Here is a 14,899-nt window from a genome sequence, read left to right on the forward strand (position 1 = left end):
GGAATTATCGTCCGATGATGTCATATATGTGCTCTGTTGAAGACAGATCTGGTGATCATGTGGGCCAAGGCAACACGTTGACACACTGTAGAGCACGTTGGTTTACAACAACGACATGTGGTCGAGCGTTATCCCGTTGAAAATTCCCCTGGGCTGCTGCTCATAAACGTCAGCACGTTGGGTTACAACAACGATATGTGGACGAGCTTTATCCTGTTGAAAATCCGCCTGGGTTGCTGCTCATGAATGGCAGCACAAGAGGTCGAGTCCCCGGACTGAGATCCAAATTTGCAGTCAGGGTGCGTGAGATAGCGACGAGACTGCTCCATCTGTCATACGAAATCGAACCCCAGACCATAGTTCCAGGTGTAGCTCCGGTGTATTTGGGCCACAGACAGGTTGGCTGCAGGTCCTCAACTGGTGTCGTAACCAAAGGCCCTCAAATGGTGTCCTAACCAGCACACGGCGATCACTGGCAGAACCATCTTCCTTCAGAAAACGCCACACATCCAATTCGCCCTCCAATGAGCTCTCTCCATCACTGAAGTCGTCAACGGTTCTAGTTTGGGGTCAATGGAATGCACGGTACAGGACGTCTGGCTCGGAGTTGTCCTTGAAGTAACCGATTTGTAACCGTTCGTAGCGTCACTGTAGTTTCAGCTGCTGCTCGATTTGCTGCTGTAGATACAGTGTGATGCTTCACAGCCAAACGGCGAACATGGCGATTTCCCCTCTTGTTAGTGTCACTTGCTGTCCGGTGCCTGATCTTCTTGAAAACTAACCTTCCCGAGACCACCGCTGCCAGCAATCATGTATCGTGGTTACACTCCTGCAAAGTCTTTGTGCAATGCCGTGGAAGCAACACCCTGATTCTTGTAGCCCTGTTGCATGATCTTGTTGAAGCTCGGTGAGTCTTTGACAATGACATCTTCATTGTCTAAGGGCATTCTTGCCTAACATCAACTCACATCAGTCTCAATGATAACTAGCGCTCAAGACCGTTTCAGCGCGTATGTAAAGAACACCTATTTTGCTTCCTCATAGTGACCCTAGTAGCGCCACTCTTATGGAACTGGCACGAAATTTTAATAGACATCATATTTCAGAAACACATCTACAAACTTTCTTTAATTTCGCTCAACTCCTCCTTGGTGTTGGGATTCTTTTTTTCAGTCCACAGTATTGCGCCAAGTTGCGCAGGCGTAGCCTGGGAAAGACCAGCGGAACATAAAATCAATTCAATACACAGCATCATCAAACCAGCCACGAAACAAGATCCACCATGACCATCAACAGGAAACTGAGCTGAATGGAATGGCTTTCTTTAGGCCGCCTTTCTTTAGCGTTTATCGGTTCACGATTCCACTGAACTCTGCTCTTCGGACCCCTAATGGTCAGCCAGTTATACTTACAAAGGTACGGACTACCTACATCTTTACTTTCCTTAGCACTCGAGCATCCGGGCACAGAAGGTCTTGATAGTACTTTAGCGGTTCACAATTTGTGCTAAAATGAATAATTTCAAAGGCGACTTTTGTTGAACTTCTTTCAAACCGAATGTTACAAAATTTTAAAATAGATCTCAAGTGTAGTTTACTTCCTTTATATTGTGATGGAGCTTCTTATACGAATCCTTTTATCAGACATTATCTCTTCGCAGCGCCTATGAGCTTTTAAATAGATATAATATACACAAATTTATTATTACAAATACTTGCTTGTTGTCGACATTGAAGCCTTGAGAACATACAGCCTGCTTTGGCTACCGAGTGATTTGCAGCATTTATAAAGTAATCCAGTTTGCCAAATACAGCACATCCTCTTTCTGGAGACTATCCCTGAGTTCTCGTTGCCAGTTTACGTAAGTGACGTCACTTAAAAGTTATATGAAATGTTTGGAAAAAAAATGTAATTTAATGTACGAACTTCACAATTATTAAGGACTTAACGGCTTTGAAGACTGTTATGGTTTGTTATTTTTGTTTCTGTCTTTGATGTTAACGGTTAGTGCCATAAGTATATGTGTCGGTGCCAGGACACCCGAGAGAAATGAAACGCTTTGACTACACTTTTCAAGTGTGTAGAACGAATATAAAATCACAAAAAATGAAAAAAAACTAGTTTTTGAATATGTGTATTAATGACGTTATTAAGAAATGCGGGTTGCTTGAATGTGATCTTCATGTTTGAGAGCATTTAGGGATATTCGTGATGTTACAATAGAGCAAGAAACCGCATTAAAAGCGGTACTGCAAAGCATAAAAAATAAAACTAGCTGTTATTTTCGGGTTTACCAAAAGTTATTTAAGCGCGGTATACCTCCAAACTCAATTGTGTCGGTTGAGCTCAATACATGCAACATAGTTAAAGAAATCTGGCACTTCTATGAAAATGAGGACAATACCCTCAATATACCCATAACCTCCAAGGCAATGATGTGGGTTCTCATACAATCATAGGAATCTAGATTAAATCTTCTTTGTTTCAGTGCAGTAATACCTATCTTCGCTAAACTCTTACAAACAATTCAGATAGATTAAATAGTATTCGGAAGAAGCACTCAGCTTTCAAACCAGGAGTTATTGTTTTGCTGTCGTTTCTTAGAGTGCTCTGCTAATTACTTTTCAAAGAGCCTAAATGGGACAGAAGCAACTAGAGATAGTCCTGATAGAGGTGTATTCATTCCAATGTGGCTACTCTTCAGAAACCAGATTTATTGGCAAAAGTCTGATAGCGATACATTGTAAGCAGTGTGTTTATCCTTTTTCAGTAGGTTGTCTTCAATGAGATACACACAAATGCAATCATGAATGCGTAAAATATATATCTGAAAGCCCATGCTGTAGCGACATAAAACACTCAGATAAAAGTGAAAGCTGATAGCCACATACATGGATCAGGAGCATAAGAGCAGACATTATGATCAGCGTTTTTCTTTTTCTCCTCTGCGTCTTCCAGTCATTCTACGAACACGTCACGTAATTTACTACCTCGTGTTTTCTGCACAGTCGTGAGAGCACGACTAATTGGACTATGCTTGTCAATATAGACTAACCGTTTTACGACCACACATCGACACTTCAACACCTGACCTGGTGCGCATGGGAAAATAAGCTTTAGTAGTTTGATTTGACCACATGTACTTGCAATTACTAACCAACCTAAGATCTGTGTTATCACATACAATACTGGGCGCCCGCTCAGCCGTGTCTGTATCGGCTCGATACCTCGAGCACCCTCTGCCGACGTGATACAGGACCGCCGGCGGCCACGTGATTCCCACTCGCGCTTGGAGCCTCTTCGCTACGACACCATGTCCAGTACTTAGTAAAGCGAACCTCGACCGGCCCCACTAACCGCGCGGTCTAAACGCGCACGGGTCCCCGGCACGAATCCGTCAAGCGGATTAGTGTCAAGGTCCGGTGTGCCGGCCAGCCTGTGGATGGTTTTTAAGGCGGTTTTCCATCTGCCTCTGCGAATGTGGGCTGGGTCCCCTTATTCCGCCTCAGTTACAATGTGTCAGCGATTGCTGTCTCCACGTACGCGTACGCCATAATTACTCTACCACGCAAACATTTGGCGGTTACACTCGTGTGGTATGAGACGTTCCCGTGGGGGTCCACTGGGAGCTGAACCGCACAATAACCCTGTATTCTGTGTGGGGCGGCGGCGGTGGGGTGGGGGGACTGCGGTGGCCTGTTGTGGGGTTGTGAACCACTGAGGGCTACGGCGGGACGAAGCATCTCCGTCGTTTCTGGCTCCCCGGTTCAATACACAATACATAGCGAACCTGACCTTAGTTGCTATTATAGATCTGCCTTATTTGAAATGAGTCTTCGTTGGCGTGGGGAAATGCTAGTTAATCTAATCTTATGTTTAGCCGGCCAGAGTGGCCGTGCGGTTCTAGGCGCTACAGTCTGGAACCGCGAGACCGCTACGGTCGCAGGTTCGAATCCTGCCTCGCGCATGGATGTGTGTGTTGTCCTTAGGTTAGTTAGGTTTAAGTAGTTCTAAGTTCTAGGGGACTGATGACCTCAGAAGTTGAGTCCCATAGTGCTCAGAGCCATTTGAACCATAATCTTTTGTTTATTATCTTATCTTGCTTGCTAATCATTTCTGCTCCTCTCCATTTTTCTTATGAGGACTGTAGCTCACCTCTCCCTACCGTTGTATATGAAGTCGTACACAACAAAAATATACTACTAATAATAATTATTAGTCCGCAAATAAAGTAAATAATGATGTAATATTGTCCAGTAGACTGTTCTAGATTATTTACAACTAAAACCCAATATGGATAACATAAACTTGGAAACGTGTAGCGACCAAAATTTAAACGAGCAAGTCTTTAAAGTGACGTGTTCGGTGCTGCAAGAATAGCTTCTTGTATCGCGTAACATAAAAGCAAATCTCAAAAGTGTTTTATTAGGTTTATTAGCTACGAAACTCTTACGATTCGAGATTAACATTCATTTTACTGCCCTTTGCAGAACATCTGCTCAGGTTGCAAGTGATCACAAGCCTCATGTCTGTAAATGACTTGTTAGCACAATAGGAATTCAACGAACCAATATTTATTCGTAGAACTTTGGGCTTTTCTATTTCAGTCACAAAATATTGTAGTCACGCAGTAATAGCACAAATGTAAGCTGAATAGAGCACATAACTTCTTTATCTGCAGAGTCTCAGACATTGTAAATTTGTATTTATTGCAGTCACTAAAATACATTCTGGGTCGTTACGCTGCACGACACCTGATCTGCCGGCAGTCCAGGATGGCGCTTAAAATTTTAATGGAAAAATTTGGCCACGTAGAACGTCTGTGCCAGCTCTGTTTTACATCACTATCGTTTGTTACTATGTCTATGTTCATACAGTGTCTTACAATGTCCTTCAAACATTGGTGCATTTATGATAGACATTGTAATTTTAAGATACGGACACTGTGTAAACACAAACATTGTAACCATCGATAATGTCCCCATGCCTCGACGGGATGAAATTACAACAAATCATAGAAGTTTGGATTGTTACTGGAGGGAGGCGTGCTAAGATAGGCGATTTGGTGTTAAATTTACATATCTTTCAAATCGTACAGAAAATAAATAGTCGTATGACAATGAGGTGTTTGTTACAGAAATTAAAATTTACGTGTAACACGATTTGGTTTAATTTTTTAGTGTGAGAGGTGAAAGATCTTCTTTAAAATTTGAAGCATAGTTTGAGAAGTGTCTTTTATTTTTTTAACTTTCTTAACGTATACTGTGTTTTTCAATTTCTGATGTTTGTTTAACTTTACGAAGGATACTACTACGTTATTATAATGTGTCTTTTCATCCTGGTTATTTGTTATAATGTTAAGCTTTCAAAGAAATTAATTGTTGATCACACTTTATAAATTGCAACATAAAGGCAATTTTTAGTAATTTTTTATCCTGTTTAAATATTGATGTACTTCTCTGAATAAGCAAAACTAAATTCCTTGCATATGAGTAAAATGTGTGTCACTAGTTTAAGTAAAAGCATTTGAAATTTGAAATATATTCTTACCTTGCCTAATAGCAAGTTCGCTTGTTAACAGAAAGAGGCTTTTAGCAGTTAAAAACTAAAAACGTTAACATGGGCACCTGTAAAACAAAAAAGTGGTTGAGGTGGCGACTCGCGATAAGAGGGAAAATCGGGTTAGAATCCAGGTCCGGCAAAAATTTTCATGTACCTCAAATAACTGATGTCAATTGCGATTGGCGAAATACGAACCCAATTCGTGTTGTTTTAGTTAGTGAGGATTAAGTCTTGTATGTGCTTGCTGCTAGCCGTTGTCTCCCAAGCTACTCATACTAGTAAGAGCTTGCCTCGTAGTCCGAGTGCCATACGGGATGAGCAGTAGCCATAATGTCATGTAGTATCAATGATTACATTCGACACCCGCGACTGTTGCGGACTGCGCATCATCTGAACACAGTAACACAGAGACACTGTGGGTGGGTAGCTCCCTGGAGGAATGGCGCGCTCAAATCCTCATCCAGCCATGAGCATTTCAACTTTCCGAGAGTTCCGTAATTGACATCAGGTGTTTTCTGAGATGCTTCCAAAAGCAACACGAAGACTAGTTCATCTGTCTCCATTGTCTAACCTACATTTATGCTCCATTCCTAATTATAAGAACGGTAACGAACATGAAACTGATAACTTACTTCCTTGTTTGGATCAGCGCATCATTAGTGCTCTTGTACAACAAGGCACTGCTTCCTAAGCAGGAAAGGCCCCTCCGCCCGTCAGCAGATAGATTTTCTCCTGTTAATCACGTAGAGTGCACCCCGTACTGCCCACCTAGTCCCTCACTGGCGACCAATACTTCCGACCAGCTGCCGCTATCTGGAACACTCGATGTAATGGCTGCCCATCATTCTACGTGAAACAGTGCAACCAGATCCATCTAATCTCTTCAAGAAATTAGTAGTGTGTGAGTAGTACTGAAACTAACAGCGAATCCTCTACAGGCTCTTCAGTGCTTAGCTACTTTCCAAAGTATTTTGTTTAGTGTTCCGAGAATTATATTTATATTAGCCCACGCCTCACTAAACCACAACATTCCATTACTTTCGTATTTAATATTAACGCTACTACTTCGATATACGACCTGTTAAAACACGAGAAACCGGGCGCCAGAGACAAAAGTATGTGGAACCGTGCACTGGATTAAGAGTCAAGACAGCACAAAAAATACGAAAACACACAGAGCAAAGTTTACACAATTTACACACACACACACACACACACACACACACACACACACAGACAGACCGACAGACAGACAGACAGACAGACAGAGAGAGAGAGAGAGAGAGAGAGAGAGAGAGAGCGCACACAATCTTCCAGTTACATAGTAAATGACGATTGTTACGACAGGATCATTGGGTGGGCGGTTACTCGCCGCTCGTGAACGCAGCTAAGAACTTTCAGCGGCATGTGATGGTGCACAGGTAACATTCGTATAATCGTGCATACCCTTTTTGCTACTATACTGTTAAAGTAATATCTTACTAATGAAATCATCGGAATCAGATGTGAACACTGAGACAATCATTTGAACGTTTGGAACTATTGGCATATACCCACTTTTTTATAGAAGCTGATAATCCAAATGATGTAATGGTAAAATGTTTTGTACGAATGTACTTTTATCGGACGTAGGTTACTTCTTCAACGTCAGATGGGTGGTATTTTCATTTTTGTCTAATTATTATAGGAACGGAATATATCTGATACTCATAATCTTACTGTACGCTATATCATGAAAACCTCTGATGAGCTTTCGATGCGGATACGGTATTCTTCACTGTAGACTGTTTTTAATGTTCGTCTGTCTGTTCTTTAACTTAGTATAATCAACGGCGTACGTAATGACAGAGGGATTCAGGGTTCGTTTTGGTGCGCCGTTGAAAATTTCGTCCTTTGTTATTGTTTATAAGGCCGCTTTCTTGACTTATGTCTTTGGTATAAATTTTGCAGTTGATTTTAATTAAGTTAACTTCTCGATTAATCAGAGACATGAAACTTTCAACACGCTCAAAACTGGATGCCAAAGCAATATTAACTCGCTTTCTTGTACGGTGTATGGCGAAAGGGTGAGTGGGAGTACTTTGTGTACCAATGCCATTGCCCCCTTATCTTTTTCCAGTCGCTAATGATTCGCGTTCAGAACGATTGCTGGTAAGCCTTCGTGTGAGTTGTAATGTGTCTGCCGCGCGGAGTGGCCGCGAGGTCTTGGGCGCCATGTCAGTGATTGCGCGGCCCCTCCCAGCGGAGGTTCGAGTCCTCCCTCGGGCATAGGTGTGTGTGTTGTTCTTGCAATAAGTTAGTTTAAGTAGCGCGTAAGTCTAGGGACCGATGACCTCAGTAGTTTGGTCTCTTAGAACTACACACACATTGAACATTTCAAATGTGTCTAATTTTCAACTTCACGGTCTTTGCATGAAACATACGAAGGATGGAGCAATATATTGGCTGACTCGAGTCAAAAGAAACTGACATAAACCTGAAATATAACATAGACTGAAGCGCCAAAGAAACTGGTACACCTCCCTAAAATCGTGTACGGCCCCCGCGAGCATGCAGAAGTGCCGCAACACGACGTGCCATGGACCCGACTAATGCCTAAAGCGGTGCTGGAGGAACCTGACACAATAAACCCTGCAGGACTGTCCATAAATCCGTATGAGCAGCAGGGGGGGGGGGGGGAGGTGGGTTGGAGATCTCTTCTGAAGAGCACGTTGCATATGCTGAATAACGTTCATGTTTGGGGAGCTTGGTGGCCAGCGGAAGTGTTTAAACTCAGAAGAGTGTTCCTGGAGACACTCTGTACCAATTCTGGGAGTGTGGGGTGTCGCTTTGTCCTGCTGGAACTGCCGACGTCCGTCGAAATGGACAACGGATATGAATGGATGCAGGTGGTCATATAGGATACTTATGTACCTGTCACATGTCAGAGTCGTATGTAGACGTATCAAGGTTCAAATGGCTCTCAGCACTATGGGACTTAACATCTGAGGTCATCAGTCCCCTAGAACTTAGAACTACTTAAACCTGTATAATAGAAAGACATCACACACATCCATGCCCGAGGCAGGATTCGAACCTGCGACCGTAGCAGGCGCGCGGTTCTGAAATGAAGCGCCTAGAACCGCTCGTCCACCACGCCCGGCCAGACGTATCAAGGGTCCTGTATCAATCTAACTGCACACGCTCCGCACCATTACAGAGCCTCCATCAGCTTGAACAGTCCCGTGCTGACATGCAGGGCCCATGGGTTCATGAGGTTGTCTCCATACCCGTACACGTCCATCCGGTCGATACAATTTGAAACGAGGCTCGTCCGACCAGCTGACGTGTTTCCAGCCATCAACAGTGCAATGTCGGTGTTGAAGGGCTCAGGCGAGGCGTAAAGCTTTGTGTCGTGCAATCATCAAGGGTAAACGAGTGGGCCTTCGGCTCCGAAAGCCCATATCGACAATGTTTCGTTTTACGCGTCGCGCACTTGTTGATGGCCCACCATTGAAATCTGCTGCAATTTGCAGAAGGGTTGCACTTATGTCTTGTTTGGTACCGTTTTTGCAGTATCTTTTCCCGGTCGCAGCGGTTTCGAGGAGTTTTTGTTTTACCGGATTCCTGATATTCACGATATACTCATGAAATGGCCGTACGGAAAGATCGCCACTCCATCGATACCTCGGAGATGCTGAGTCACATCGCTCGCGCACCGACTATAACACCACGATAAAACTCACTTAAATATTGATAATCTGCCATTGTAGCAGTACTAACCGATCTAACAAATGCGCCAGACACTTGTCATATAGGCGTTGCCATCCGCCGCGCCGTATTCTGCCTGTTTACTTATCTCCGTATTTCAATATGCGTGCCTATACAAGGGTTCAGTTTATGTGTCTGTTCTAATCTCATCGAAATATTTGTAATCGACTGAAAATTTTCACATTCACAACACTAAAAGCAGAAACAACTATTTAAATAAAAATAAAGTTTTAATAATTTCTCCTAGCCCCATACAGATTTGTAACCCTATACTGATAGTACTGAAATTTAGTGATTGTGAATTTTTAATAGGTATGAATATACTTGTAACACATAAGCGAAAAGCTTGGGACGCGTGCAATACATATTTCATGAATGATTAGTTCACTTCGATAGTATCTCCTGCACGCATCGGACGGTTTTAGTTGTATATCTAAACAAGCACTTTTACTATTGTTAAAAATCCAGACTCACAATTTTCAGTACTACCTTTATGGGGCTTGGAATCTGTATGGGACTATGAGAACTTATTTTACTTTCTAATTCGATTTAGAAACGTGCTATATTAAAGGTATATTTTTATTTAATTTTTTATTTATCGTTTCAAATCATTTTTAGTATGACCTAATTCACTTTCATTGCCGCACGGGTTGGTGAAGGTACGACGTGCATTCAAGTTCTAAGGCCTCCGATTTTTTTTCTAATTAACTACTCACCCGAAATCTATGAAACTGGCGTTACTTATCGACGTAATCGCCCTGCAGACGTACACATTTTTCACAACGCTGACGCCATGATTCCATGGCAGCGGCGAAGGCTTCTTTAGGAGTCTGTTTTGACCACTGGAAAATCGCTGAGGCAATAGCAGCACGGCTGGTGAATGTGCGGCCATGGAGAGTGCCTTTCAGTCACTAGGAGCCAGGTAAGGTGAGTAGGGAGCATGAGGAATCACTTCAAAGTTGTTATCACGAAGAAACTGTTGCGTAACGTTAGCTCGATGTGCGGGTGCATTGTTTTGGTGAAACAGCACACACGCAGCCCTTCCCGGACGTTTTTGTTGCAGTGCAGGAAGGAATTTGTTCTTCAAAACATTTTCGTACGATGCACCTGTTACCGTAGTGCCCTTTGGAACGCAATGGGTAAGGATTACGCCCTCGCTGTCCCAGAACATGGACACCATAATTTTTTCAGCACTGGCGGTTACCTGAAATTTTTTTGGTGGTGGTGAATCTGCGTGCTTCCATTCAGCTGACTGGCGCTTTGTTTCTGGATTGAAAAATGGCATCCATGTCTCATCCATTGTCACAACCGACGAAAAGAAAGTCCCATTCATGCTGTCGTTGCGCGTCAACATTGCTCGGCAACATGCCACACGGGCAGCCATGTGGTCGTCCGTCAGCATTCGTGGCACCCACCTGGATGACACTTTTCGCATTTTCAGGTCGTCATGCAGGATTGTGTGCACAGAACCCACAGAAATGCCAACTCTGGAGGCGATCTGTTCAACAGTCATTCGGCGATCCCCCAAAACAATTCTCTCCACTTTCTCGATCATGTCGTCAGACCGGCTTGTGCGAGCCCGAGGTTGTTTCGGTTTGTTGTCACACGATGTTCTGCCTTCATTAAACTGTCGCACCCACGAACGCACTTTCGACACATCCATAACTCCATCACCACATGTCTCCTTCAACTGTCGATGAATTTCAGTTGGTTTCACACCACGCAAATTCAGAAAACGAATGATTGCACGTTGTTCAAGTAAGGAAAACGTCGCCATTTTAAGTATTTAAAACAGTTCTCATTCTCGCCGCTGGCGGTAAAATTCCATCTGCCATATGGTGCTGCCATCTCTGGGACGTATTGACAATGAACGCGGCTTCATTTTAAAACAATGCGCGTGTTTCTATCTCTTTCCAGTCTGGAGAAAAAAAATCAGAGGCCTTACAACTTGAATGCACCTCGTACTTGTGTTGCTAGCATATCTAGCATAACAACGGTGTACTGAGAAAAGAATGTAAGATGAATTTGTGAAGAAAGATGGACAGATTAACAATTATTTACATTAATGGTGTCAATAAAATCCTTACATCATTCTTGCCTGAAGTTGTAAGCAAGTCTTTATATCTCCTCTTTATACGTCCCGGCACAATGCAAGAAATGCTCTACTACAATGCGAATTTCAATCGAGCTTCAGAGTTCTAGTAGCCTGCTGAATACACACGTAAGAGCACCAGCCATTGATCAGTGGCCCTACCATAGCCGGCTGCAGTCCCGGACTACAACTGATCCTTTATTACATTCAAGATTCGTCAGTTTATATATTTTTTATCTTCCTTGATACACACGAATCGCTACAACGAATCATATTTCTGCGAAAAAAAAACTATAATCACATTCATTTATTGACAATACATTAACGTGCATGTTGCTGTGAAGTCTTACCGTTGTATACCTACTTTACGATGCGTAGCGCTATCGCCAATTTAAAGGCTTCCTGTAGCGACTGAAGAATGCCTTTTCATTGTTACAGCCTGCAGAGACGGCAAAAGGCTCTGCATTGTTGCGGGGGTAGAGAGAAAAATTGTCTCTTGAAGATCGCGTAGATCTTCGCTCATTGTATTGCATCGATTGATATCCCCGTATCCGTTCTATGTTGTTATACTGTTTGTGTCAAAAATAATTTGTGAGGGGTCATGCTAATGGAGCGAATAAAAGTTGAAGATGCATTTCAGCAAGAGACATCCGTAAAATGCACTTGGTACCAGTCTGTACTATGTTTTACGTGCTTTTACCACCACAAATGCCATCACCCTTTCAATAACGGTATGAATTATGTGTAACTTCACTGCGACAATTTTTAGTATTCGTATCATTATATCACAAAATAAATGACCATTTTATCAGATTCCTATCAATGCTCGCTTATGCTTTTGTCGAAAATGTACCACAATGAATGTGATTACACTTCTGTGACAAACACGGCACGATGAAACTTAGACCATATACAGAAAGAACTGCCACAGTGTAATACAGAAGGTAATTCAAAGAAAACCACCGTGAGACGAACATTTTATTTAAAGACAATAATTGCATTGAAGTCACCGCGATTCTTGATGGTCCCCTGGACATTACAAAGGCGGACATTTTCAACAAAAGCGTACCTGACTACCACGAACGGCAAAGTGCAGCGAGCTCACATGCTAGCCACGAGGATGGTAAGCAATAATTGTGGAACACTTTTCCATTCCTCCATCAGCACAGTTGACAACTCCTGGATGATAGATGGTGTATGTGGGCGTGCTGTATTCGTCCTCCCAACGCATGCGACACGTGCTCGATGGAATACAAGTCTAGAGAATGGACAGGCTAGTTCATTCGCTGAAGATCTTCTAGTTCCAAGGGCACCTGCACGTGCCATATTTAATGCGCTTACACAATGTAATCCATAGACGTGAAGTCTGGGCTGCATTCACCCCTGAAAAAACGCAATTTGGGAAGGAGAAGAGTGTCATAATAACTGTGACTGGTGAGTGTACATGAGTCGTGCGTGGCTCGTATTCCCGCCATCATCTATTTTACACCCTGTTTTTAAGGTACTTCCACCTCACTCTGGTAATTTAAATTACTACTGTCACTGAGTTACTGCTTTGCTTGATCGTGAGCGGCGTTAGCAGCACGTATCAATATATCCCCTCTCGTAGTATCCTTGTTTGACTGTTATTACTTCCCGGTCGTTGTCTGTCGTAGGAAGAGTTCGGGTAGAGAGTTCGGGGCTGCCAGGCAGTTGGAACGCGGCTGGAGCGCTGTCCGGTCCTGCCAGTCGGGGAGTTGCAATGTGGCGCTAGTGCAGTCGGGTTGGAGCAGCGGTGAGGTCTGCGTCGACATGGCTCGCCCGACCATTGCCGCCACTCATCACTTAAGCCGGGCCACGGTCCTGGTGGATCGTCGGTCGGTCGTCCAACCGGACGACGCGTTTTGGCTCGCCGATCGTTATATGAGTCGGCTGTTTGTATGTGTGCATCAACTCCCGATTTGTTTTCGTGTGTGCTTAGTGCAGGGGCGGGCAAACGTTGCACGCGGCTCATGAGCGCACAGCGCTGCACGTGTGCTGCTCACGTGCAGGCGTCGACCGGGGCTGTGGCGACAGCCGGCAGGTTGCGGCAGTGTAGTGCCAGGCTAAGCTGCGGACGTTGATGCGAAGCGAGCACTGTGTAGTGAACGATGTATTTCAAGAAACAGAGAAGTGGAGATTTGCTATCTTTTAAAAAGTAATGGGAGAATCATTTTTTCTTTGTGCAAAAACGTGAAAATTCGAAATGTTTAATATGTGGCAGTATTTTCGCTGGTCAAAGGAAGTTTAGTATTGGAGGCCATTATAATAACTTTCAGAAGGACGAGTACAATTTATTGTTGGATTCTGAGCGGATGGGGAATTGACTGAGATTAAGTAGAGCGATCTGACGATACCAGATGAATTTGTCGTAGTTGGCCGGCTGGAGTGGCGAAGCGGTTCTAGGCACTACAGTCTGGAACAGCGCGACCGCTACGGTCGCAGGTTCGAATCCTGCCTCGGGCATGGATGTGTGTGATGTCCTTAGGTTAGTTAGGTTTAAGTAGTTCTAAGTTCTAGGGGACTGATGACCACAGCAGTTAAGTCCCATAGTGCTCAGAGCCATTTGAATTTGTCGTAGTTGCTGTTGTCACGAGAGCTCTGCGACTCTCTTTCGTCATGTCTCTGATCTAACTGATTTAACATTTTATGGAGCACTGTTTTCAAGTTTTCAGGACGACAACAATAATAGCCCAGCGGTATGTGCAAGTTATAAGACTGCGCTTAATATAGCGAGAGCTGGAAAACCATTTGCTGAATTAATAAGTCTCGGTTAAGAGCAAACATCAGTGATGAAAATTTACGTAACTGTTTGTGTTTGGCTGTATGTAGAAATTTTGTTCCAGATATTAAACGTATTGTAAACTCCTTCTGTGATAATTAAATAAAACGTATCGTAGGTAATAGGTACTCTTTCAAACCACGATTTCTTTCAAGCACTCCTACTAACCTTATTCATTCACTCAATACAGCAAGCTAGGAAACAAAACGCATTACAGAGGAAGGAGCGGACAGAAGGTATGGTGGGGATGGGAGTTAAGCGGGTGGCCAGCTTGCCCCTGTGTGCACGCGGAACACCTGTTAACTGCATGCGTGCAAGTGCACCGCACATGTGCAGGATTCCTGCCCGCCCCTGGCTTAGTGACTATTGGGTATCGTTCAGGTGTTCGTCCAAGTGTTTGTCAGATTGCGTGCGTAGTTGGCGTTATTTAAAACTGACAAGTTATTTTAATTTTATCGGTGTATTGGCTCTGAGAGGTTGGTCGTCGCAACGGGTGACATGTAACTGATTCTCTTAGCACTTCTGAGCCCTTTCAATTATCATCTTGTGGAACTTGGGTCGGTCTCTTCGTGGTGAAGGGATGTCGGTTAGCCAGTGGGAGTGTTTCCTCTGCATGGTTGGGTCTGAGCCAGTATATCTGCCATCGTGTGTCTGGAAGTGAGTGGGAGACGCACCAGTAGTGCGGTCGCGACGGA

The sequence above is a fragment of the Schistocerca cancellata genome, chromosome 2, assembly GCF_023864275.1.
Source record: "Schistocerca cancellata isolate TAMUIC-IGC-003103 chromosome 2, iqSchCanc2.1, whole genome shotgun sequence".
Taxonomy (NCBI): Eukaryota; Metazoa; Arthropoda; class Insecta; order Orthoptera; family Acrididae; genus Schistocerca; species Schistocerca cancellata.